General features: G+C 52.4%; 1 protein-coding gene and 1 non-coding gene across 1 annotated transcript; both read right to left on the bottom strand.

Annotated features, from left to right (window-relative positions):
* The window catches only part of LOC127052622 (zinc finger protein 560-like), a 521,510-nt gene that overhangs the window by 149,256 nt on the left and 349,152 nt on the right, over positions 1-23,102 (bottom strand).
* TRNAS-GCU (transfer RNA serine (anticodon GCU)) lies at positions 21,058-21,139 on the bottom strand. Its single transcript has one exon. It is a non-coding gene; the product is annotated as a tRNA-Ser (tRNA).

Genomic DNA, 23,102 nt, shown 5'->3' with positions numbered 1-23,102 from the left:
AGTGCGGGAAAGCTTTCAGTCGCAGCTCGCACCTTATTGGGCATCAGAGAATCCACACAGGGAAGAGATCCTATCATAGAATCCTAGATTATAAGGGTTGGGAAGGACCTCAAGAGATCATCTAGTCCAACCCCCTGCTCAAAGCAGGACCAATTCCCAAATGGTTCCCTCAAGGATTGAACTTACAACCCTGGGTTTAGTAGGCCAATGCTCAAACCACTGAGCTATCCTCTCCCTCCCGAATGCACTGAGTGCGGGAAAACTTTCAGTCGCAGCTCACACCTTATTCGGCATCAGAGAATCCACACACAGGAGGGGTCCTATGAATGCAGTGAGTGTGGGAAAACCTTCAATCGCAGCTCTCACCTTATTCAGCATCAGAGAATCCACACGAGCAAGAAGCCCCACGAATGCCGTCAGCAGGCCTGCACAACTCGTAAAGTGGTGATGTAGAGAAATCTCTGTATTAACTATCTCTATAAATCTTTATAACGTTGCATTGTGTTATTTTGTATTAAGTATCTTTATCTTTATGACATTGCATCCGGCATGATGTTATTTTGTAATTCATATGACTTGGCATTGTGCCTCTCTATTTTCATACAACTTTGTATTAGATCCCTATATAGAGAATTGGTAGAAAACTTTGTACCAAATGTTATAGCCCCTAAGGATAGTATAGTTAAAGTAAAAGAAAACATGTGCCTTTTTGCTAGAAGTAGAATAAGATCTTCCCCCGCACTCTGTAATCAATCGCTCTATTGACTGAATGAGGTGTGAATGAGTGAGGCTTGGAAGACACCCACCTCCAGACAGCTACAACAGTTGAAGAGGGAATGGGAGCCAGAGCAAAGGACAATACAACTTGTCAAGTGGGCCCAATAAAGAAGAGCAGACATATTGATGGCCTCAGGGATTAGAAGCAAGCACCTTCTTTAGAAAACACCCTCTTTGAGCAGCATTGGGACAACACCCAGAGAAAAGCAGCACAAAGACCAACGGACGCAGACCCAGATTTTGAATCTGGTCTAGATTTGCATAAGAGGGAAGCTGCTATAAATGCGAGGTGTCTTGCAGAAGGACCCCGGATCTCGTCTTGTCACCATCGGACCATCGATTTGGATCGGTAGAAGCCCGGCTCCACCCCTCCCCCATCTAACTCACCTGGCCAGTGCAGTTAAGGGGAGCAACTAGTTGGTAACAACAGCAAGACGGAGTGTGTTTATGTCTGTGTGTGTGCGTGAATGCATGACTGTGATATATATCTCATGTGCATATCATAGAGTATTAATTGATACCTGTATTACTAATAAATGTGGCATTTTGCCTTAATCCCCCTGAAAAGTTCCTGTACAGTACTTTGAGTAAAACAGCGAGGGCCACAATACTCCAAAGAAAACAGCTGAGGACCGAAACCCCCGGCCCTGCGGAAACACCCCCCACTCAGGACCTCCCAGCCTGGCGGAAACACCCCGCCCAGCCCTGCAGAAACAAACCCTCCTTCCCCAGCGCCGCCCCACCAAAACAGCTGTGGATCAAAAAGGAAGGTTGGTGGTGGGGAGGTGTTACTTGATGTTAAATCAACCAGGGACTCCCAGCCAAAGAGGTGGCTGGGAGCCCTCAGGGTCAAATTAAAGGGCCTGGGGCTCTGATGACTGGGGGAACCCGGAGCTTTTCAGGGCTGGGGCAGGGATTTAAAGGTCCCAGAGCTCCTGCTGCTGAGGGGAGCCTGAGCCCTTGAAATCCCAGCCTCACTCCATCCCCTGGAGCTGCCGCCAGGATTCAAAGGGCTCTGTGCTGCCTGCAGCCACAGGGATCCCTGAGCCCTTTAAATCTCAGCTGCTGCCGGGATTCAAAGGGCTCTGGGCTGCCCGTGGCGGTGGGGAGCCCTGAGACCTTTAAACCTCAGCTGCAGCCAGGAATCTCTGCGAGCAGCCCAGAGCCCTTTGAATCCCGGCCGTGGCTGGCAGGCCGGCTTTAGGAAGTGCGGGGCCCCGCAGGGATGACTGGGGAAAAAAAAGCCTTTCAGTTCTTAACAACCGGTTCCCTATAAAAAGTTCTGCCACAGTATGTATTTTTTGTACCAGTAGGGTTACCATACGTCCGTATTTTCCTCCCAGATGGCGATTTAAGAACCAAAAAGCCTGACATGTCCGGGAAAGTACAGATGTATGTTAACCCTACCTAAAAGTTCTTTTTTAAAAAGATGGGTCTGAACTAGAAATGAGCTCTGCCACTCCCTTAGGGTGTGCTAGGGTGCACATGTGTGGGTCCCAGCTGCTCCCTGCCCATCTCATTGAAGCAGGTGTGCAGGGTTACTTCCCTCGGAACTGCAGGGCACCAGTGAATATGGGGCTGGCTGGAGGTGGGGGAGGGGGAGGATGCGAGAGGTAGGGTCTGGCTGCAGGCTGGGCAAGGGGTGTGGGCAGGCTGGAGACAAGAGGTGTGGGGTGGGCTGGCTGGCTTCAGGCAGGGCCACAGGGAGGGTGCGGCATGGGTTGGCAGGGCTGGAGACAAAGGAGTGCGGGACTGGCTGGCTTCAGGCAGCGGGGTGCGGCAGGGGTTGGCTGGAGACGGGTTGGTGCAGGGCTGAAGGCAAGGCAGGGGGTACGGGGTTGGCTGGAGACAGGGCAGGGGGTGCAGGGCTGGTGCGGGCAGGGCAGGCAGTATGGCAGGGGTTGGCTGGAGACAGGGCAGGGGGTGCAGGGCTGGTGCGGGCAGGGCAGGCAGTGTGGCAGGGGCTGGCTGGAGACAGGGAAGGGGGTGCAGGGCTGGCTGGAGACAGGGGTTGGTGCAGGGCTGAAGGCAAGGCAGGTGGTGTGGGGCTGGCTGGAGATGGGCAGGCTGCAGGCAGGAACTGGTGCAAGCAGGGCAGGAGGTGCGGGGCTGGTGCGGGCAGGGGGTGCAGCAGTGGCTGGCTGGGGACAGGCTGGCTGCAGGCAGGGCAGGGGGTGCAGGTACAGGGGGTACAGCCCATCCTCTATGGTGAGTGCCTCCTTCTCCTCCTCCTCCTCCCCCCTCTCCCACTAGGGTAGCAGCAGCAGCCTGGGGCTTGGGGGCTACTTCAAGGGCCCGGGGCGCCCCTGCTTCCACTGCCCCAGCTCTGTAAATAGCCGCGGGAACCCTGGGGAAGCGGCGGGGCTCCAGTGGCTATTTAAAGGGCCGGGGAGGTAGAAGCAATGGGAGTCCTAGACTTTTTAAATAGCCCCCAGAGCCCCGCAGCCATACCCCAGGGCTCCAGCAGCAGGGCTCTAGTGGCAATTTAAAGGGCCTGGGCTTCCAGCCCCTGCTGGGAGCCCCAGGCCTTTTAAATTGCCCACTGAGGAAACTGGGCCACCCTGGTACAGCGCACTGGCTTTTGCTGGTACTGGGGCTTGGGTGCGGGGTCCTCTTAGGAGCGAGGCCGATTCAAGGGAATTGGTTAAATTGGCCTAAAGCCGGCCCTGGTGGCTGGGATTTAAAGAGCTCTGAGCTCCCCGCCCGCCTGCCCAGAGCCCTATAAATCCTGGCCGCGGCTGAGATTTAAAGAGCTCTGGGCTCCCTGCGGCTGCGGGCAGCTCAGAACCTTTTGAATCCCGGCCGCGGCTGAACTTTAAAGGGGCTTGGATTCCCCGAGGCTACGGGCAGCCCAGAGCCCTTTGATTCCCGGCTGCGGGACGCACAGTGAGACTTCACGGGCCGCACGTTGCCCGTGGGCCGTATGTTGTGCAGGCCTGGCATGGAGGGGCAAAATAGGTAAGAAATTTCCGTGGCCTGTCACTAGCAAATAGTAGCCACCGTGGATCCTGCCAGAGGTGGCTACATCTTAGCACTGTGGGAAGCAACCCTTCACAGAGACCATTTGTCTTGTGGTTTGGGATACTTCTCAAGACATGCTGCACTCAGAGTGACCCCCTCATCCTGTGCCAGCTGGAGAAAAGAAAAGGCGCCAGCCAACTCTCCCACTACCAGCTGTGAACCACTGATCCCCAAACAGGGGGAGGCCTCTGGCTTTGATGTGTATTAAATATCAGGCTGGTCTCTTTCTTTGGCAAATATCTAACAGAGCTAAAAGAGGGAACAAATGATCCTCAAAGGAGAGGGGAAAGACAATCACTGGGAAATTTAATCCCCTGCAACATCCAGAATGGAGAGCGACTCAGGGCAACAGGTTCCCCCGAAGGAAGAAGTTTTTGGGATTTAGAAACATAAGGAACAGCACAAAACTTGAGAGGATTGTTAATTGACATTTGATAATGACACAGAGGGAAAACCTGAGCTTTCAGATCAGTGTTCAGAAATGAAAGACAAAGGGTGGAAATCAGAGATTTTGGATCCATTTTGCAAATTATAGAGAGGAAAGTGGAAAATCAGAGGGATTTTATATCAGTTGTTGATAGGAGGTAAAATCTGAGTGTTTCACATGAATACTTGATAAATGAGTAAAGAGGAAATGGGCAACATTTGCAAACATTTTGTGTTCAATAATCTGAGAAAAGGTGTAAATCTGAGATTTTCTTATTATTTTATAATTAGAGACAGGAAAATCTCAGGGCATATTCAATTAGAAATAGACAATTAGAGAGAAGTGGGGCAAATGTTTAGGTTATTTTATTTGAATCTTTGAGATTTGCAAAGAAATTGTGTCACAAACTGCATATTTGATAACATGAGAGGAAAACACCAAGATCTGAGGGGAGAGAGTCACTTTCCTGTCAGGGCCCAGTGCTCCCTCCCCCTCCCCCTCCGGGGTCTCTCACTCACTGGGGGCTCCAGGTGGGGCTGGTGCGGTCAGAGCCTGGGGCTGCCTAGGGGGCAGGTCCCAGCTGGAGAAAGCCCCCCCCCCCCCGGCCAGGATAGGAATGTGCTACTGGTAGCAGCCTGGGGCTGGACCCTCTCTATGGGGGACACTTGCTCCCCCCTCCCCTTCCTGGCCCTTCCCACGCCCTGTTGCCAGCAGAGAGTGGCCCCCCCAGCCCAGCCCAGAGGTGTCCCTGTCTCAGGCCCCCCCCAGCCTCTGCCCAGTTCAGAAATCACTCGGGGGAACCATTTCCCACCTACACAAGGACAAATCACTGCAGGTGAAAATGGGGGGAAACACCCCAAACCTGAGATCTGAACTGGCCATTGGCAAAGGGGAGAGAAAATGGGGCACAATGGGGGGAGGGGAACAGGGAACTTCTCAGGGGTTTGAGGGAAGGGGGTGTCAGCCTGGATGTTGCTTGTTGCTCTCTAGGGAGAAAGGGGGCAGGACAGGAGAGGAGGGGGGTCTCCACGGAGGGGGCAGTGGTAATTCCGAGGGGATCTCAGCCCTCCCTTTTTCTCCCCGCTCCTCAGGGGTCACCTGCTCTTCTCCCCTCACCCCCCGGCCATGTCCCGGCTGCACAGACATTTTCCATCCATCCCTTTCCCAGGTCTCCCCCCTCCGCAGCCCCTGCCCGACCCCACGCAGGGGCTGCTAGGTGTAATGCATGTTCAGTAGGGATTTCTCCCCTACTAATGCTGGGGTGTCCTTCTATAGGTTAGTCTACTAATGATCTCATCTTGGTGCCATGTGTGTCAGTTCATTGCCATGGCACTCGTGTGCTTAGACATCTGAGGATGCTCTATAGAAAAGCTCCTTGAGTGAGGTGATCCACAGGGAGTAGCTCAAAGCTCCAAAGTGCCTGGCCGGGGCAGGACATTGGCACAGCAAGGGCGGGGTGTGGCAGTGACATCACAAAGGCCTTTTGCAGGACCTCACACTATTGGTCAAAGACTACTGGTGAGCAGGTTGTGACCTCACAGAGAGATCCTGACATCAGTCAGGGGCCAGGGGCTAGGGAAACCTCAGAGACCCCTGTGGCTTTGCTTCAGCAAGTCTCCTTCTCCAGGTATCTGTCTGAGGACTGAGAGAGTATTCGGGTTCACGGACGTGAGCGCCAGGAGAAATCTCTTTCCAGTTTTCTCCTTCCCTTGTAGTGATTTTACTAGAAAACAGCCGTCCCTCTTTAGAAGGTAAGAGCCTCCTGGAGGTGTGAAACCTGTTCAGTCTGATCCATCTGGTGAGAGTTGAATTCTAGGCATGGAAAACATGAGCTTAAGGAGGCAGAATTTTATTCCACACCTGGGATTTTGTCCCTTAGAATCATGGGGACATTAGGGTTTGTCCTTTGTGTTTCACCTTTTCCTCCATCCACCTGTCCCTCCCTCCTTTCTCTTCATCTCTTCTTTTGTCCTTTCTCCTGTTCCCCTCCCAACACCAGGACGAGTGTGTGCGTGTGTGTTGCGGGGGAGTGCTCTGCAGCTCTCACTGTGGGAGTTCCACCCAAAAATGTGAGGCTGAAATAGTGCTCAGGCAGTCAGGGCTGGATTAACCTTTTGTTGGCCCTGGCACCAAACATATTTGTGGGCCCCAGTATAGTCACTGTGGGCTCCGAGTGTGGGCCTGGTGGGGCAGTGCCATTGGTGCCTTCGTATACCCGGTACTGAACCTCAGAGACATTTTTCATTTTGATCACACACCTCTCCATGACTATATGCATTGCCATACACAGCTCCCTCAGCCCGCGGGTTTTCTTATTGAGCTGTACACCCATGTGGGTTTACCAGTGTCCACAGTGAGCAGAACTTTCATAGTGACCAAGGAAACTCCCCACAGATTTATCTCTTTCCTCATTCAGACCTTCTCTAGCCATGTCTCCAGTACCCCCCCATGTCACCAGTCACTGCATGTGGTCCTAGTCTCAGCTCAAAGTCCTAAAGCCAGCAGACACTTGATCAGTTCTGACAGATCCCTCCCTCAGCCCCCATCCTGCCATGTGAGCAAGCCACCTGCAAACACCATTTCCCCAAAGTGAGGACTTAGCCCTTGGGAATCTGAAGACACCAGCGTCTCTCCCTCTGCTCCCATCTACGTGCTAGTCTGCTACCTGGTCACCACCACCTCTCCCCATACTTGTTTCCTTTCTACTTTGGACATGCTCCCAACCAGCTGGAAGCTCCCTCTGCAAGCCTGACCTGCTCCCGCCTTCCCTGCTCCCCCGACATTCCTTTCCTACTGGTGACCTCTGTTCCTTGAGGTTAACTCCAGTGTCTTTAGGTGCTCTAGCTTAATGGCCCCAGGAGTCATAGAGCCACTTGTAGTTTCTCTAGCTACAGCCATGGGGCAACTGCCAGAGGCCAGCCTTAGACAGCTGCAGCTACTAGCCGCAGGAGCGGAGGCAATGCCAAGGCTGAGCATGCTTGAACCTTGCAAGGGCAGCACTAGGGACTCTAAATCCTCAGCACTGGCCCTAGGCAGCTGCAGACTCTGGAGTTAGGCACTTTCCTCCTCTAGGTTCCTGCATGGTTACAGAACTGCAGTAAAGTGGAACAATTATCAGCTTCTGTGATTGGAAGATGTCTGGATCCATCTAATAAGACCGTCCTACATAAATGAGGAAAGTTGAGGTGCCTTTATTATTCTTTTGTTCCATTCTTTGTTTCTATGGGGAATTTGCCAGTGCAATATCACTGTCTTCCTTTTAAACAAACAAAACTAAAAAAAAAAGTGTAATGGCTGTTGAAAATAGCAATTCCAGCCCTCGTTAGCACTGTGAAGACCCCAACGTTTGTTGCTCAATTTTCTCCTACTTTTTCTACAGTAAATGACAGTGGATCAGCATATTTGATTTGGGAGAAATGAAGTAACAGCTGCCCAAATTGAGCTTGAGCACTCCTGATTTTGAGGTGTTCAGATCTGGAAGGCAGGGGCTAGATTCCCTTTATGAATATTAGATACATCTGGAAAGGAAAAGTCAATTTCTATTTTCATGGCTCAGAAGTGGAAATCCTCCTGTCCTGTATCTGAAGCTGTCCAGGTCCAGTAGAGCCTCCCCTTCCTTACTTACCATTTTACCTTCTGGTGGGATCCACATACCTCCCTTGCCCAGCTTCAGATAGAGAGGGGCTCTGTCCAGTTAGTCCACCCAGTTCCATCTTTGGGGGCTGCCAGGCAAGGTCACACCAGCATCCCTAAGCCTGTCTGGGGAAGTCTTCTGAGGGTGCTACCTGGGCCAAAGCCTTCTACTTCTTGGTCACACCTCTTCCCTATTCACAGGTGGCACCCCGCCCCCCAGCCACAGCAAGCTGCAGCACATGGAGTCTCACAGCTTCCCCCCTCCCTTTCATAGCAGCCAAGGGAATGCTGGGAAATGTTCCTTCTCTGCTCCAAGGCAGGGAGCTGGTCAAGGAACTACAGCTCCCAGGGCCCTATGGGGTCTCAGCTCCCCTACTGAATCCAGGCTGCTCTGAGGCTCCCTTTCTGCAGAGGGGAGGAAGTTACTGTTACAGGTCCCTTCAGAGCTTGGGCCTAGCACTATGGCACCATGTCAAATCCAGTACTGCTTCCAACTCTATCCAGCTCTGCTGCTGGCAGGATCCCTTCCCATTCTTTTTGTTTCCTGTCTCCCCTCCAAGGAGAAGCTCTGCATTGTTCCTGTGTGGGGAACTGAACCCAGGCTGTCTGGGTGAAAGCCAAGAATCCTAACCACTAGACCACATGGGACTTCCATAACACGTTTGCATGTTCATATTCAATAACACAATTAAACGTAGCCATTCAAAGTAAACATTTAAAAGAAGCCATTCAAAAAACTTCAAAAACAGACTTCAAAGAGAAATTGCAGAGTTAAAACTGATCTGCAAACTTAACACCATTAATTTGAGCTTGAAGAGGGACTGGGGGTGACTGGCTCACTACAAAAGCAATTTTCCCTCTCTTGGTATTGACACCTCCCTGTCAATTACTTGGAGAGAGCCACATCCACCCTGACTGAATTAGCCTTCAACACTGGTTCTCCCCTTGTATGGTAACTCCCTTTACATCATGTTCCAATATATATTTATGCCTCTATCTGCAATTTTCACTCCATGCATCTGAAGAAGAGGGCTTTTTACCCACGAATGCTTGTGTCCAAATAAATCTGTTAGTTCTTAAGGTGTCACCGGACTCCTCGTTGTTTTTGTGAAATAAAAGCAAAATGCACTCTAAGCTGATCTTAACCCTTTCAATGCCCTTACAAACTTAGATGCTTCTCACCACAGGCCGGCTGGTGGCTTTTCAGCCAGGCTCTCCCCTTTCGTCAGCGCTTCAGTTGCTTGGTGTGGGGGTGTCTGTAGATGTAGGTGGACGAGAGAGACAAAGCATGGCAAATGTCTCTGCTTTTATCATGTCCTTTCTTCCCTCTTGGCTTTGCTCCCCCTTCAGAGTCAGGTGAGCATCACTGCGTCTCTCCAAGCAAGTCTGAGCAATTCCCCTGGGGTGTCCTCTTGCAGGTAAGTGATTGCACTGTAGCTCCCTTGCTGAACAATGGCTGTTGATGGGTTGTTTGACACCCTGTCCGGGTGTTGGTTACTTTCCTTGCTGTTGTCACTGGGGAGCTAATATTTGGCTGACTCCCCCACCTTACAGCATAGTGATAACCACACTGCACAATTCTCATAACTTCATATGCATGAATGGTAAACATCTATGGGTAGAGAAATGACTTTCAGCAGATCATATCCTTTCCCCTGATACCTTACAAGGCATGCTCTGTATATAAGATCACGATTATATGAAAATGAGGAATATGGGGGTTACAGCACACTCCCCCAAAGGTACAGAATGTCACACTGAGATTCTATTTTCATTTGTTATGTAACAGCATTAAAGAGATCCAGTGACTAACCAATGGCATTTTCAAGTGCTAAAATAGCAAGCGCTGTTGGTCTCTCATTGGCCATCAGCGACTGAAGATACGGTTTAATGAGCCAGAGCTTCAAGGCGAGGGTGGCTCTGTCCACTGCCTTCCGTTGCGCTGCTGGGCACCAAGTCCCTGGCGGTCAATATGTGAAGCTGGGAGAAGAGAGTGGGGTGGCAAGCGGTGGTAGAACTTTTGCCACCAGGGTCTAGCTGTCTAACTTCCTCTTCGTACTGCTGGGCCCCCGTTGCCTTCAGGTAACACAGGAACTAAGGCAGGAATAGGGTGAGGAAGCAAGTAAAGCCGAGCAAGGAAGGCAAAAGTTAATCTTATCTTTATGGGCAGCTCGCAATGACGTCCTTTTTCTGTGCCACAGCTGACAACAACATCCCAGACAGAAAAGTAACAGGCCAAAAAGAAACCTAGCAGCTGCTGAAACAGTTCAGTTGGGAGCGTGCTAGACTAACAGGCTCTTCTATCCTCCTTTATGCACGGGCGGGATGTTTTCTGAGAGTGCAGCAGTTCCTTTAACTGCCACGAGTCCCTCATTTCAGGCTATGCAGCAGGAAAAGACAGCATGGGCTTCTGCACCGAGTTGGCCCACCTGACCTTTCATTCTTCTCTTGCTCTTTGTCAGCAAGGAGAAGAAAAAGAAGCTCTCCCTCAAGCTGGAGTCACACGGGCGAGGTAAGGACGACTTCCTGAGTGCTGGCTCTAGTCCTCTGCTCCGCCAGCTGACCTATCGAGGGGCTACCACCACATTCTCTAGATTTGTCCATCAGTCTGTGCCAGAGTGAGCAACAACCCAGTAGGTGGAGTTTCTATAGTGTAGTGGTTATCACATTTGCCTAACCCGCAAAAGGTCCCTGGTTCAAAACCAGGCAGAAATATGCTGGCTTCCTTTTCCCAGATTCCCCTTGTTATTCAGAAAGGGCACTCCTCCTATTGGCCTGTCCCTGGGATAACTCCAACCCCTGCATGACAGAGGATGCTGACAGCAGTGGAGAAAGCACCTTGGTGTCAGGCTGGAAAACCTAGAGTAGTTAGGCCAGTCACCATTTGGAGGCTTGTGGCTTGGCCACCTCTGCTGTTGGAGGTTGGCCTATAGAGGCTCTCACTTCCTGCTGGGCTCCTTTGCATGACTGGCCAAAGGAGGAAGTGAGGCAGGAATGGGGCAATAGAGGAAAGTTGAGCTGAGGAAGGCAGGGAAGAAGCTGTGCGGCTAAGTGGGGTTAGTAGAGCACCACCCTTCATTCTGCAAAGCCTGGGGAGGTGTGGTTGGCTGCTGGGAGGTAGAATCCTGTGCCTGCCTCTTGGCTTCCCAGGAGTGGCTACTTGCAGCCCAGGAGAAGAAGGGAGGTTCTGGGTGAAAGGAAAACAAGCAAAGCTGAGTCCAAGTGGAGAATGGCGGCTCCTTTATGGCCAACCTGGGGGCATGACTGATGGTTTTAGAGGTGGAGGCTGGGCTGGCTGTGAGCAACTGGGATCCAGGAAACCCCCACCTGCCCTTCTGAGGGCTGAACCCATGGAGGTGCGGTTGGCTGCTGAGAGACAGACCCCTGTGGCTGCCTGTTGGCATCCCAGGGATGGCTACTTGCAGCCCAGGAGAAGCGGGGTTCTGGGGGGAAGGAAAAGCAGCAATGGTGAGGCTGAGTGGGCTCCTTTCTGGCCGAGATGGTGGACTGTGGTGAGTCTGGGAGTTGCCTGTAAGCCATAAGTGGACGTAGTGCAGTGAAAACTGCTGCTCCATTCTGGCCGACCTGGGGGCGCCATGGATGACTTGGGAGTGGGGGCAGGACGCTGGCTGTGAGCAAATGGGATCCAGGAAGCCCCAGCCTGCCCCTCCAGGGGCCGAGTCTTCTTCTCTCCTGCCATGGGGAGCCCGACCTTAAGCCTGCCCAGCATGTGCAGCAGCTCGAGCATTAAGCCTTCCTGTGTGCATAACTGAACTACGCCCTAGTGTAATAAGGTGTAAAGTTTAGATTGTGAATTTATCTTTAATTTCCATGGTAATTTACTTTGATCTTTTATTCCTACCACTTATAATCCTTAAAACTCCATCTTTCTGTAGTTAATAAATCTGTTTTATGCTCTACTTAAACTGGTGTATTTTGCTTGAAGTTCTTGGGAAATCTCAGCTCCATTACAAGGCTGGTTCATGTACTATTCACAGTGAGGGAGGGGTGGACCCTGTGTAATAAACTCACACTGATCAGGCTTCTGATTAAGGCAAGATGGTATGATCCAGGGGTGCAAGGCTGCAGAGCTGTAGGGGGGGCGACTTTCTATCATTAGTGTTATGAGTGGCTGCAGAAGCATTCATGTAATTCAGTTGGCTGTGTCCCTACCTACGGATGTCTGTGTAAGTGCAATATCTGCCAGAGATTCACAGCTTGTCTCAGCATCACATGTGTGAGAGGGAGCCCAGGTGGTGGGACAAAGGGCTCAGGGGTCCCACTGTTCAGTTGCATCCCATAGATCCCATCACAGACTTTCAACAACCACAGCGGGTGCTCACTGAGACAGAGAGAGAGATGCCAAAATAGTGATATCCAGTGCCAGCAGACATCAAACTATCAGAAATTCTGTGAACAGAGAAGACCCTGCTAGTGGAAAATGGCTTGTGAGGTATCATTAGAAAACGCATAACCTACTGAATATTATCCTCCTGTTAAAATGTATAGTAACACTGTATGTAAAATTGTGAGATTTTACAGTATGATATTACTGAAAAAGTTACAGTTCTGGGGAACACCCACAGACCAGTTCCTCAGAGACAGCAAGGCAAACAGCTGGTCAAACAGCCATTCTCCTGCAGGGGGAAGGTGTGAAGACATTAAGGGCTGGTCTACACTACGGGGGGAAATCGATCTTAGATACGCAAATTCAGCTACGTGAATAACGTAACTGAAGTCGAATATCTAAGATCGGATTACTCACCCATCCTCACCGCGCTGGATCGATGTCCGCGGCTCCCTCTGTCAAATCAGCAACTCCGTTGGGGTTGGTGTTGTTCCGGAATCGATATAAGCGCGCTCGGGGATCGATATATGGCATCTAGATGAGACGCCATATATCGATCCCCGAGCAATCGATTTTAACCCGCCGATACGGTGGGTAGTCTAGATGTAGCCTTACATTCCATCACAGGGACCTATTGAGGCTGTTGTGGAAAACGACCACAGGATTAATATTTGAATCAGCTCAGCCTGAGGCTCTTTTCTTGGTTACAAGCACGCAGGGGGCGACAGCTATTGGAATACTGTTCCTGAGCTAAAAATCACACAAGCCTTTTACAGCTTAAAACCACAAACAATGACACATACGTTGCACGTTAATTTCCTTATTTGGAATATACTGCAAAATATGATGCAGGTCAAAAGCAAGCTGAAGAATCAGTTTTCCATATTTGGCCTTTCCTGTTATTTTTATTACACCTGGTGATATGGGAGCAAGACTCTCCATGTCTCAAGAAATGTCACTACCAACCTAGGCCATTTTCACATGCTGGGGTGCAATCCAGATCAGCGAGGAGTTGTGTCATCTGTAATCCTGGGTGAGATTCAGTGTTCTGCTGCTGGAGCTCCCCTGTCTGGGATACTCCCAGCCAGCGTTCAAGGACGCACTGAGTGTCTGTATGATAAGTAACCCTGGACTGGCAGCTCTGACTCGAGCCGCCTGCTTGTTACACCCCAAGCACATTCTGGTTTGGGTAGAGAAGGCTCAGGGTTTGAGAGAAGGCTGGGGGTAGGAAGCTTCTGTTCATTATGCTGGACCTAACCCCAGTTTTACTTGAGTAAAGAGGAGATATTTGACATTGTGTGATGCTGCTCCTGTGCTCTGTTCCCAAAGTGTTCTGCAGCAGAGGAGGGTCTCTGGTAGTATGTATGTTACTGGCCTATTGGGGTGATGCTGAAACAGGATAGGGTACAGATGGCATTGTGGGGGTGGCGTGAACCTTCACTCTTCATTTCCCCTTCCAAGAACAGAAGGGACAGGAACCCTTACCCAGCGAGGTCACAGTCTCATAGTTCTCCTGCATGACATCCCAGTAGAGGGCTCTCTGAGTAGGGTCCAGCAGAGCCCACTCTTCCCTGGTGAAATACATAGCCATCTCCTTGAAGGTCACCAGCCCCTGAAAGAGTAAGAGTCCAACACTAAGGACTTGCTGCCCCACTATTTGTGGCAGAGAAGAGTGAATCAAATGGAAGCTCTGGGTGGATCATAGTCAGGAGAGTCCCACCTCGACCTGGCTCAGAGTATCCAGCAAATGCCAGGGTGAGGGGATGAAGAGAGAGCCCCTTATCTCTCCCAGCATATCCATCACCCCCCTACTAGCCACTGACTGATACAGGAGATGGAGCCGCTAGCAGGGTCCAGGGAGAGCTCGCTGGTAGGATGCCCAACACCCTCCTCATTGTGAGGAGTGGGATATGAAGGGAGCGGCAGCTCCAATAAGCCTGACTCATGGGTGTCCCCTTTATATCTCACAGCAGCTGATGGTTAATGAGGTCAGGCTCCAGCACTAGGAGTATGGTCAGTTTGACTAGCTCCATGTAGGTGGGTTATTTTCTCTCTTCACAAATTAGGGCATTTCCACCTCCAAACCTCCTGGGTCTGTTCCTAGAATCTAGGCCACTTAGTAAATAACTCCCAGCAGGTCTGCCACACCCTGGCCTCCTCCTTTCCCCACGCTGTGAATTTCCTGCCCCGCTCCAACCTCCAAACCAGACTCTGCAAACCTTCCCACCTCTGGTGTATTTGCTCTCCCTTTCCTCCAGCAGGAACCCACCAGCAACCCCCCGATAATCTCTACCTGGACTGACTCCACTGCAGCCATTTCTCTTCCCTGTCCCACGCCAGGCTGGGATGAGCTGGAGCAAAACATTCTGCAGCCTGTCTGGGGGAGAAGGGCAGTTGTGGGCGTTTCAGAACCGGTTTTAGTTAATTTCACATCACAATTCCCCCAGGCCCTTTCCCTGCAGACAGACACCCTAGATTCTGTCATGCTGGGAAATGCTCAATCTGTTTATTACAATTTAGACCTGGCCCCTCCTGCCAGGCTAAGTCCACAGACACATTTTTAACCTCCCTTCTCTCTCCCCTCACCCCTTCTCTGAACACAAGGCTAGAAAAGAGCAGAACCAAAGGAGTCACTGTGGGGGATTCCCTCAGACACTGACCCCACGGCAGCCACACCCCAGCAGGGGGAATATGGAGTCAGGAACTGGCTTTTGCTCTGTCTGATCCTTGTTTTGTTCACTGGAAAGTGGTTCTGCCCCAGGATGCAGCAATACATGTGTCTGGGTGGACTAGAGAGCTGGAAATCTCTCCCCCACATTCATTTCTCCCACTGCCCCTTTCAGTCCCTCCTTCCCCTGTCCTCTCTCCCTGCCCCTCTGGCTGGGACAGTCCCATTCCTGGGGGCTTTGCTCTCCCATGGCTGGATTTCCTCCTGGCAACCGCTAATGGGAGGAGAAATGAGGTGGTGTTGTTTGTGCAGAGTCACTTTCTTGCCAGACCCTAGGACATTCCCTGAGGTCTTTCAGTTACCTGGAGACTCTGGCTCAGAATTTAGTAGTAACAGGGCCCAGGACTGCCCTAGGGGGCTAGGACCAGCTGCAGAAAGTCATCCCCTGGGCCGGGCAGAGAAGAAGCTTTAATTAAGGTCACTTCCCAGCACAGAGCCCCACTGGGGGAGCAGCAGCTGCCAAGCCTGGTCTCCCAGATCACAATGGAGGCTGCAGCATCTGACCCAGGAAGCTGAACCCCAATATCCTGAGCAGAGAGGGACGGAGTGTATGAGCAGCTTCCCTCCTTTAGCTCTCTGGGGAGAGCAGCTAATGGGAGCCCCTCCTCACAGGGAGAATGGCTGATCTCATTTGACCCACTGTCCATCTGGAATCACTCCTTGTCTTTCCATACAGTGACTCTGGATTAACAACGGTCTCAATGACACCGGATTTCAGAAAGAATGAGTTCAGAACGCTGTGGAAAAGACCATCGTGTGGCAGTGCTGACTCCCTTCCCACCTCCCTCACCCCCGCAGATCTAGGACAAGGACTGGGGGCAAAAATTTTCCAAACGGAACCGAAAGTTCCTGCAGTTTTCAAAAGAGGAGAAAAGTAAATTCTGTGAATTCACACTAACAGTGTTTGCTAAGAGGACAGAAAGTTATCCCAGTGACAGGGCACGTGACTGGAGAATGGACTTGGTGACCTGGTGACTAGGAGCCAGGACTCTGGTACAAGTTGACCAGAGAGAAGGATCATGGTTAGCAGCAGCCCCCAGACACCCCCTAGTACCCAGAGCCCAGACCCCCCAGCCAGGGGCCCCAGACACCCCCCAGCCAGGATCCCATCAGATATTCCCTGGGACGCAGCCCCCAGAGTCCCTGGCCAGGGACCCCAGATACCCCTCAAAGCCCCACCGGCCAGAGAACCCCCACCACACCATGATTGCCAGGTTGGGAATCCCAAAGGGTTCCCCCCACCAAGAGCCCCCAGCAGCCAGGGACCCCCTCAAGGGACCCCCCCCCCACTGGGAACTCAGTCCCTCACTGCCTGCCTAGGAACTTCCCTACCATCCAGAACGATCTACCCTGACATTTGCCTGGGACCCCCTCCTCTGCCCAGTGTGACCCCCTGATGCTTTACAGTGCGACCCATCACTCTGCTTCCCTGGCATGCCCTCACCTAGTGCCAGGGATCCCCTCCCCCAGCTCTGTGCACTGGGCATGGCAACAAAACCAGGAACCAGCGGGGGAAGCACAGACAGAGCCCCTGGCACAGAACCAGGCTCCCTCTAACCCTCTGTCCCGCCTCCCCAAGAGACACCCACCCCCACTGTTCTGCAGCCACCAGGCCCCCAGCGATACCCACCTCCAGGACCCATAGCCTCAGGGATGGGCACATCAGAACCACCACCCCCGAAAACCCCAAACCTCCACAACCCACCAACCTGACTAGGGTACCCCCTGCCCAGCCACCCAGAGGCCTCCCCCTACCACAATGCCCCTTCAGCTGCAATCTCCCCACACAGACACCCTCCCTGCCCCTGCAAGTGTTACCTCACAGAGTGTGAGAAGTGGCTAGAAAGTTAACACCACCTCCTGCTGGCCAGTCACACAGGCAGAGGGAGCCTGGGGAGTGCTTCTTTAACAGGAGAATGGAAGGCCTGGAGGGCAAGAAAGATCCACGGGCTGTCACTAGCAAATAATGGCCACCATGGATCCACCCCAGAGGCGGCTGCATCTTAGCACATTGGGAAACAACCCATCATATTCAATTAGAAATAAAACAACTAGAGAGAAGTGGGGCAAATGTTTGGGGTATTTTATATCAATCTTTGAGACACGCAGAGAGAACCCTGTCACAAACGACATTTGATAACATGAGAGAAAACCACCAAGATCGGAGGGGATTTGATGTTGCTATTAAATAACTAGTGGAAAAGGGGGACTGTTGGACTGGATTTTATATGACTGTCCAATACATAAACAGAATGTGATGGTCCCCCCGGCCACGGGGCAACCATTCACGTGAGCAGCTCAGAGCCCTTTGAGGAGCTGATTTAAGGGCAGGGGGGGAGCTGGAAGGCTCCCTGGACAATGGAAGGGGGCCGCAGGGGAATTGGGAAATGGGGTCTGCGCAGTCTCCATGGGGGATGTGCTCCTCCCTTCCCTTCCCTGCCCTGGCAGAGAACGGGAACCTCATCCCATCCCACTCCAGTGGGAGCCATGTTCTGGGGAATGACCCAGGGCAACAATTTCCCACCCAAACAAGGACAAATCGCTGCAGATAAAATGGGTGGGAAAATCCACCCCCCATCAGAGTGATTTTAAATTGACCTTTGAGAAGTATGGAGAGAAAAGGGAAAATCAGAGGCAATTAGAGAGCTGATCATTGGGGGGGGGGGAGGAGAATCTCCCTGGATTTTATAGCCATGTGTGATAATGAGAGAGATAAGGGGAAATCTTGAGAGAATGTGTGTGTGGGAGGAAGTGGCAAAAACAGGGACAGGATCCAGTTAACTCACCTCCCTCCCACCCCGGGAATGTCCTGGCTGCACAGAGACAGATCTACACCCCCACCCCAGTGACCTCCCCCCCCCTGCAGCTCCACTGGGATCCTCCTGAAGCTCCACTGGGGCCGAGGCGCCTTCAAGGCTTCTCCCAGGCTCCCTGGGGCAGAGTCACTTTCCTGCCCCCCAGCGCCTCTCATTCCCCGGGGGCTCCGGGTCACAATGTCCCACCGCCCTTCCCCCGCCTGCAGCTCCGGCTTCTCCCCTCCCGCCCCCGCCAGCCACACCAAGGGGAACCCCCGGGCCCCAGTCTCTGTCCCCGCCTGGATCCCAGCGGGGTCGGGGGCAGATCCTGGCTGCAGCTGGGAACAGCGGCTCCGCTCTGGCTCGGGCAGCTCCAGCGCTGCTGGTAGCACGTGGAGAACCTGGAAGCAGCTGTTCAGCCCGGGCTCCGCGTCACAATGTGCCAGAGCCCCGCCCCCAGGAACTGCTCCGCCCCCGGGCTGTGCCAGAGCCCCGCCCCCAGGAGCTGCCCTGCCCATGGGCTGTGCCAGAGCCCCACCCCCAGGAGCTGCTCCGCCCCCGCTCTGTGCTGGAGCCCCGCCCCCAGAAGCTGCCCCACCCCTGCTCTGTGCTGGAGCCCCGCCCCAAGGAGCTGCCCCACCCCTGCTCTGTGCTGGAGCCCCGCCCCAAGGAGCTGCCCCGCCCCCGAGCTGAGCCAGAGCCCCGCCCCCAGGAGCTGCCCGCACCTGGGATGTGTCAGAGCCCCGCCCCCTGGAATTTCCCCATGTTGGGTCTCTGAGCTTTGTTCTCCTGCCGCCTTCTTCCCAGCACCCCCTGCTCCCTTCCTGTGTCTGCAAACACCCCCCCTCCCCCGGGGCCGGCTGCAGTGCTCGCTGAGGCTGACTCCAGTGGCTGAATTTGCCTCCATCTCTGCTTCACCTGGAGGGGGAGAGACAAAGAGAGGAGATGGTCCCAGGGTGTGAAACCAGAATCAGGGGGCAAGGAAAGAAGGACTGTTTGGAAAGGTGGGTTTTTTTTGTGGGGGGGGTGAGCCAGAGGGATTCAGAAGAAGTTGGGCAGCAGAGGCTCAGGGAAATTGAGGGGAACCTCCTGGGTGTCTCAGTGTTGCCCAGGGTTTGTACAGCACCTTGCATAATATGGGGTCTGATCTCAGTCATGGTCTGTGCAGCACCTGGGAGCCCTGATGTCTGTTTCCTGATCACAGGCTCTGGGAATGGAGAGAGGGAAACCTCAGCACCTGAAGGTTAATGCAGCCCTGTGTGCAACCCCTGCTAGGGTGATCCGACAGCAAATGTGAAAAATTGGGATGGGGGTTGGGTTAATAGGCACCTATATAAGAAAAAGACCCAAAAATCGGGACATCTAGTCATGCTAGTCCCTGCTGTTCTCATAAGGGGTCGGCTTAGAGAGGGTTTGGCTACACTTGCAGCTGTCCAGCGCTGGGAGTTAAAGCTGTCTTCCTACAGCTGTTTAGGGAAAGCGCTGCAGTGTGGACACACTGACAGCTACCAGCACTCTGTCATGGCCACATTTGCAGCGCTGTTGGGAGTGGTGCATTATGGGCAGCTATCCCAGCCTTCAAGTGGCTGCAATGTGCTTTTCAAAAGAGGAGGGTGGGGTGGAGCGTCGGGGAGACAGAGCGAGTGGATTTTTGGAGCTGACACTGTGTCAGCTCCCTGCCTGGCAAGTTCAAGCCTCCTCCCCCACCCCTCTCTCATTCACTAAATGCAAATAGCCGCCTTTGTTCTTTTCCTCACAGACCAGATAAGCCGCTGATCCAAAACAGAGCCCCCCTCCCCCGTGCCCATCCCGGCTGCTTCTCTCCTCAAGCAAACACCAGCTGTGGGTGTTCCAAAGGGATCCCCCTGCCTCTGCTCATTCACTGCAAACAGTAACTGTGTTTGGTTTTTAGATAAGCAGCTCCGGGAGCCTTGAGCTCACAACAAAACAAACAGAGGCATCACACCAAAACAAAGAGCGTTATCTCTACTTAAAAGCATTGTGGGAAGGTTCCGGAGGTCAGTGACAGCGTAGGAAGATTAATCACTGTTTACACTGGCACCCCAGCGCTGCATCACCAGCTCTGTTCTCTTTATTCCTCTCGTCGAGGTGGAGCACATGCAGCACTGTAGCCAGGGAGATACAGCGCTGTATGTGCCTTGCCAGTGTGGACGGGGAGTAAGTTACAGCGCTGTAAAGCCACCACCTGCACTGTAACTCTCCAGTGTAGCCAAGGCCTGAGTTGTAGTAATAATAGCAGCCAAGAATCCGGTGGCACCTTATAGACTAACAGACGTATTGGAGCATGAGCTGTCGTGGGTGAATACCCACTTTGTCAGATGCAACAATAGTCCCATATGGGCTAGTGTTCAGGATTCCTGGTTTTCACCCAGGTGGCCTGGGTTCAACTTCTGGTGTGGGAAGAGTGCAGAGCTTTTGCCCAGAGTGGAGGCAGGAAATGAAAGGAACAGGAAGAGATCCTGCCAGCAGTGGAGTTAGACAGTGTAGGGAGGGGACCCCAGAAGTGGGGGTGGGGCAATGGTTTGGGGGGAGATGAGGGAAGGATCCCAGCAGTGCGGGAAGTTGACAACCTGGAGAGCACAGGCCTGGAATGGGGACCTGGAAGAGTGAATGTGTCCCTCTAAACCCATCAACTACAGACTAGGCAGGCTTGGAAGAATTGTGTATTTGTTGGTAAATGTCAATTTCTGTGTAAACACACAACCCAATGGCAAAATATTTCCATCAATAATCATCAAAATTGACAGATGGGCAAAGTAAGAAACATGCTGCTTGAGAACTTATCATGTTGTAGGAGCAGCAGTGATCTGTATGCTCTGTATAACCTGTATGCTCAAAAGGTCTGTTAAACTCCCCCAGCTTGTGTCCTTTCCCGCTTTGAATGCCTGTGAAGTGGCTTTCCCACTCTCCTTTGTACCTCCAGTGAATGCCCTTCACCCGGCCCATCTGGCCAGTGGTTCGCTGTGTTACATTCTATTGCACCTCAGGGAGACTGATCTTCATCGCACCGTCCATCGCTGCGCTGTGGGACACTTACCTTAAAGGATCCTGACATCTCCACTGCCAGGCCTGTCCTGGGAGCGTGAGTATGAGTGTGACACCCTCCCCCATCCCTTCTTTTGAGCTTAGCTATCGAGGTAATAAATGTGCTGCTTTCTGCCAAACTCTGGGGGGAGGGGCATTATTAGTCCTCTCTAAGCTTACTAACTGACCCAATTTTGGATAACACAAGCAACATTGTTTGATCTGTTATTGTACCAAAGGGGGAGATGGTTGTCTATAAAGGAGGGTGAAGACTAAATGCCTCTGATGAGAATGGGATTTGAACCCATGCAGGCAGAGCATAATGGAGTAGCAGTCCATCACCTTAACCACTCGGTCACCTCATCTGAGCTGTCAAAAAGCGGACAGGAGGAGAAATCTAAGGCCGGCAGAGATAGGGACACTAAGGAGTTTTTAAATACTAAGCGAAAGCAGGGTCTGAATGAGCTCCCCCTCTCTCACCTAGTGAGGAGCTGGGGAAAGACTTCAGGAACAGACCGTGTTTGCATAGACACACCTACTCTGCCTAGCTATGCAGCATGATGGGGCCGCTTCCCCAAAATGACCAGTTTGGGATGGTCTTGGGTTACAAATGACTTTAGGATTGAGTGGAATGAAATGTTATTCTCCTTCCTGTATGAGTGAAGGGCAGCAGAACATACCTAGTCCGTCCTGATGGAGGGGTAGGTGAGTGAGGAATAGCTTTTATTGGACTGCAGAGAAGTGATTGAGGACGTCACCCTAAACCAGTGGTCCCCAAACATTTCACATTGTGCCCTCTTAGCCATGGCTGTGGCCCCTCGGAAGCCACGGTCAAGAACCGGGGCTGGGAGGAGTGGGGCTGTTGCTTGCTGGGGTGAGGGGTGCGGACAGGGGTAAAGGGGTCGACGCCGGGCTGGGAGCCAGAGTCTCAGGCTGAGGGTGGGGTTGGGGAAGAGCTGTGGCAGAGTGGTGCTCCCTCCCTGCCCTCTATGTGGGCTGGCTCAGGTCCTGAGGTGCCCCCATGAATGTTCCTCTGTGTCCCCCTAGGAGTCGCACCCCACATTATGGGGACCACTGAACCCTACTCGCTACGCCGGGGCTAGTGATGCCAAACCCCCGGGAAAGGGAGAACAAGTGTGGGGGCCCCAGCACCAGAACCATGCCCCTACCTTCTGTCTGTGGCTCTACCCCCTTCCACCCATGGCCCCATCCACTGTCACTTCTGTTCCACCCCTTCCCCCACCAGCCCCACCCTATCACTCCTTTACCCCTGCCCCGCTGTGGCCCTGAGACCAGAGAAGCTCTGTGCCCCTGCTGCAGCCCCCGGGCTGTAGCAGGGAGTGGGAGCTCCTCCAGCCCTGGGGCTGACATAGTGGAGACTTTTCCAGGGGGACCTAACTTGGCCAGGGCCCCTGATCATGGGCCCCACTGTCCCCTTGGCAGTGCAAGGTTTGGGGAGGCTGAGCCCCCTTCTCATAAACAGATAGCTAAGGGTTAATGTTCTTTTACCTATAAAGGGGTAACACCAGTAACCTAAAACACCTGACCAGAGGACCAATCAGGAAACAAGACTTTTTCAAATCTGGGTGGAGGGAAGTTTGTGTGTGAGTTCTTTGTTCTTTGTCTTGTGTCTGTGGCGTCTCGGCTATGAGAGTGATTTTTCTATCTCCTGCCTTTCTAATCTTCTGTTTCCAAGTTGTAAGTACAAAGATAATAAGATAATAAGTTTATATTGGTTTTTTTTGTATTTACATGTGTGTAGTTGCTGGAATGTTTAAATTGTATTCTTTTTGGATAAGGCTGTTTATTCATTTTTTTCTTTTAAGCAAATAACCCTGTATTTGTCACCTTAATACAGAGAGACCATTTTTATGTCCTTTTCTTTCTTTTTATATAAAGTTTTCTTTTAAGACCTGTTGGATTTTCTTCTTTAGTGGGGACTCCAGGGAATTGAGTCTGCAGCTCACCAGGGAATTGGTGGGAGGAAGAAGTCAGGGGGAAAAATCTCGTTGTGTTAGATTTACTAGCCTGACTTTGCATACCCTCTGGGTAAGGGGGAAGAGAGATTAGCTATCTTGGTACTTCTATTTCCAGGACTGGAAACAGGGAGGGGGGAGTCCCTCTGTTTAGATTCACGGAGCTTGCTTCTGTATATCTCTCCAGGAACCCAGGGAGGGAACACCTGGAGGGGAGGAGGGGGAAGGGAAATGGTTTATTCCCCTTTGTTGTGAGACTCAAGGCATCTGAGTCTGGGGGTCCCCCGGGGAAGGTTTTGGGGAGACCACAGCGAGCCAGGCACTGTATAAATCCCTGGCTGGTGGCAGCTTT

This window comes from Gopherus flavomarginatus, chromosome 5, assembly GCF_025201925.1.
Source record: "Gopherus flavomarginatus isolate rGopFla2 chromosome 5, rGopFla2.mat.asm, whole genome shotgun sequence".
NCBI lineage: Eukaryota > Metazoa > Chordata > Testudines > Testudinidae > Gopherus > Gopherus flavomarginatus.
This window is presented reverse-complemented; position numbering and strand designations above follow the sequence as displayed.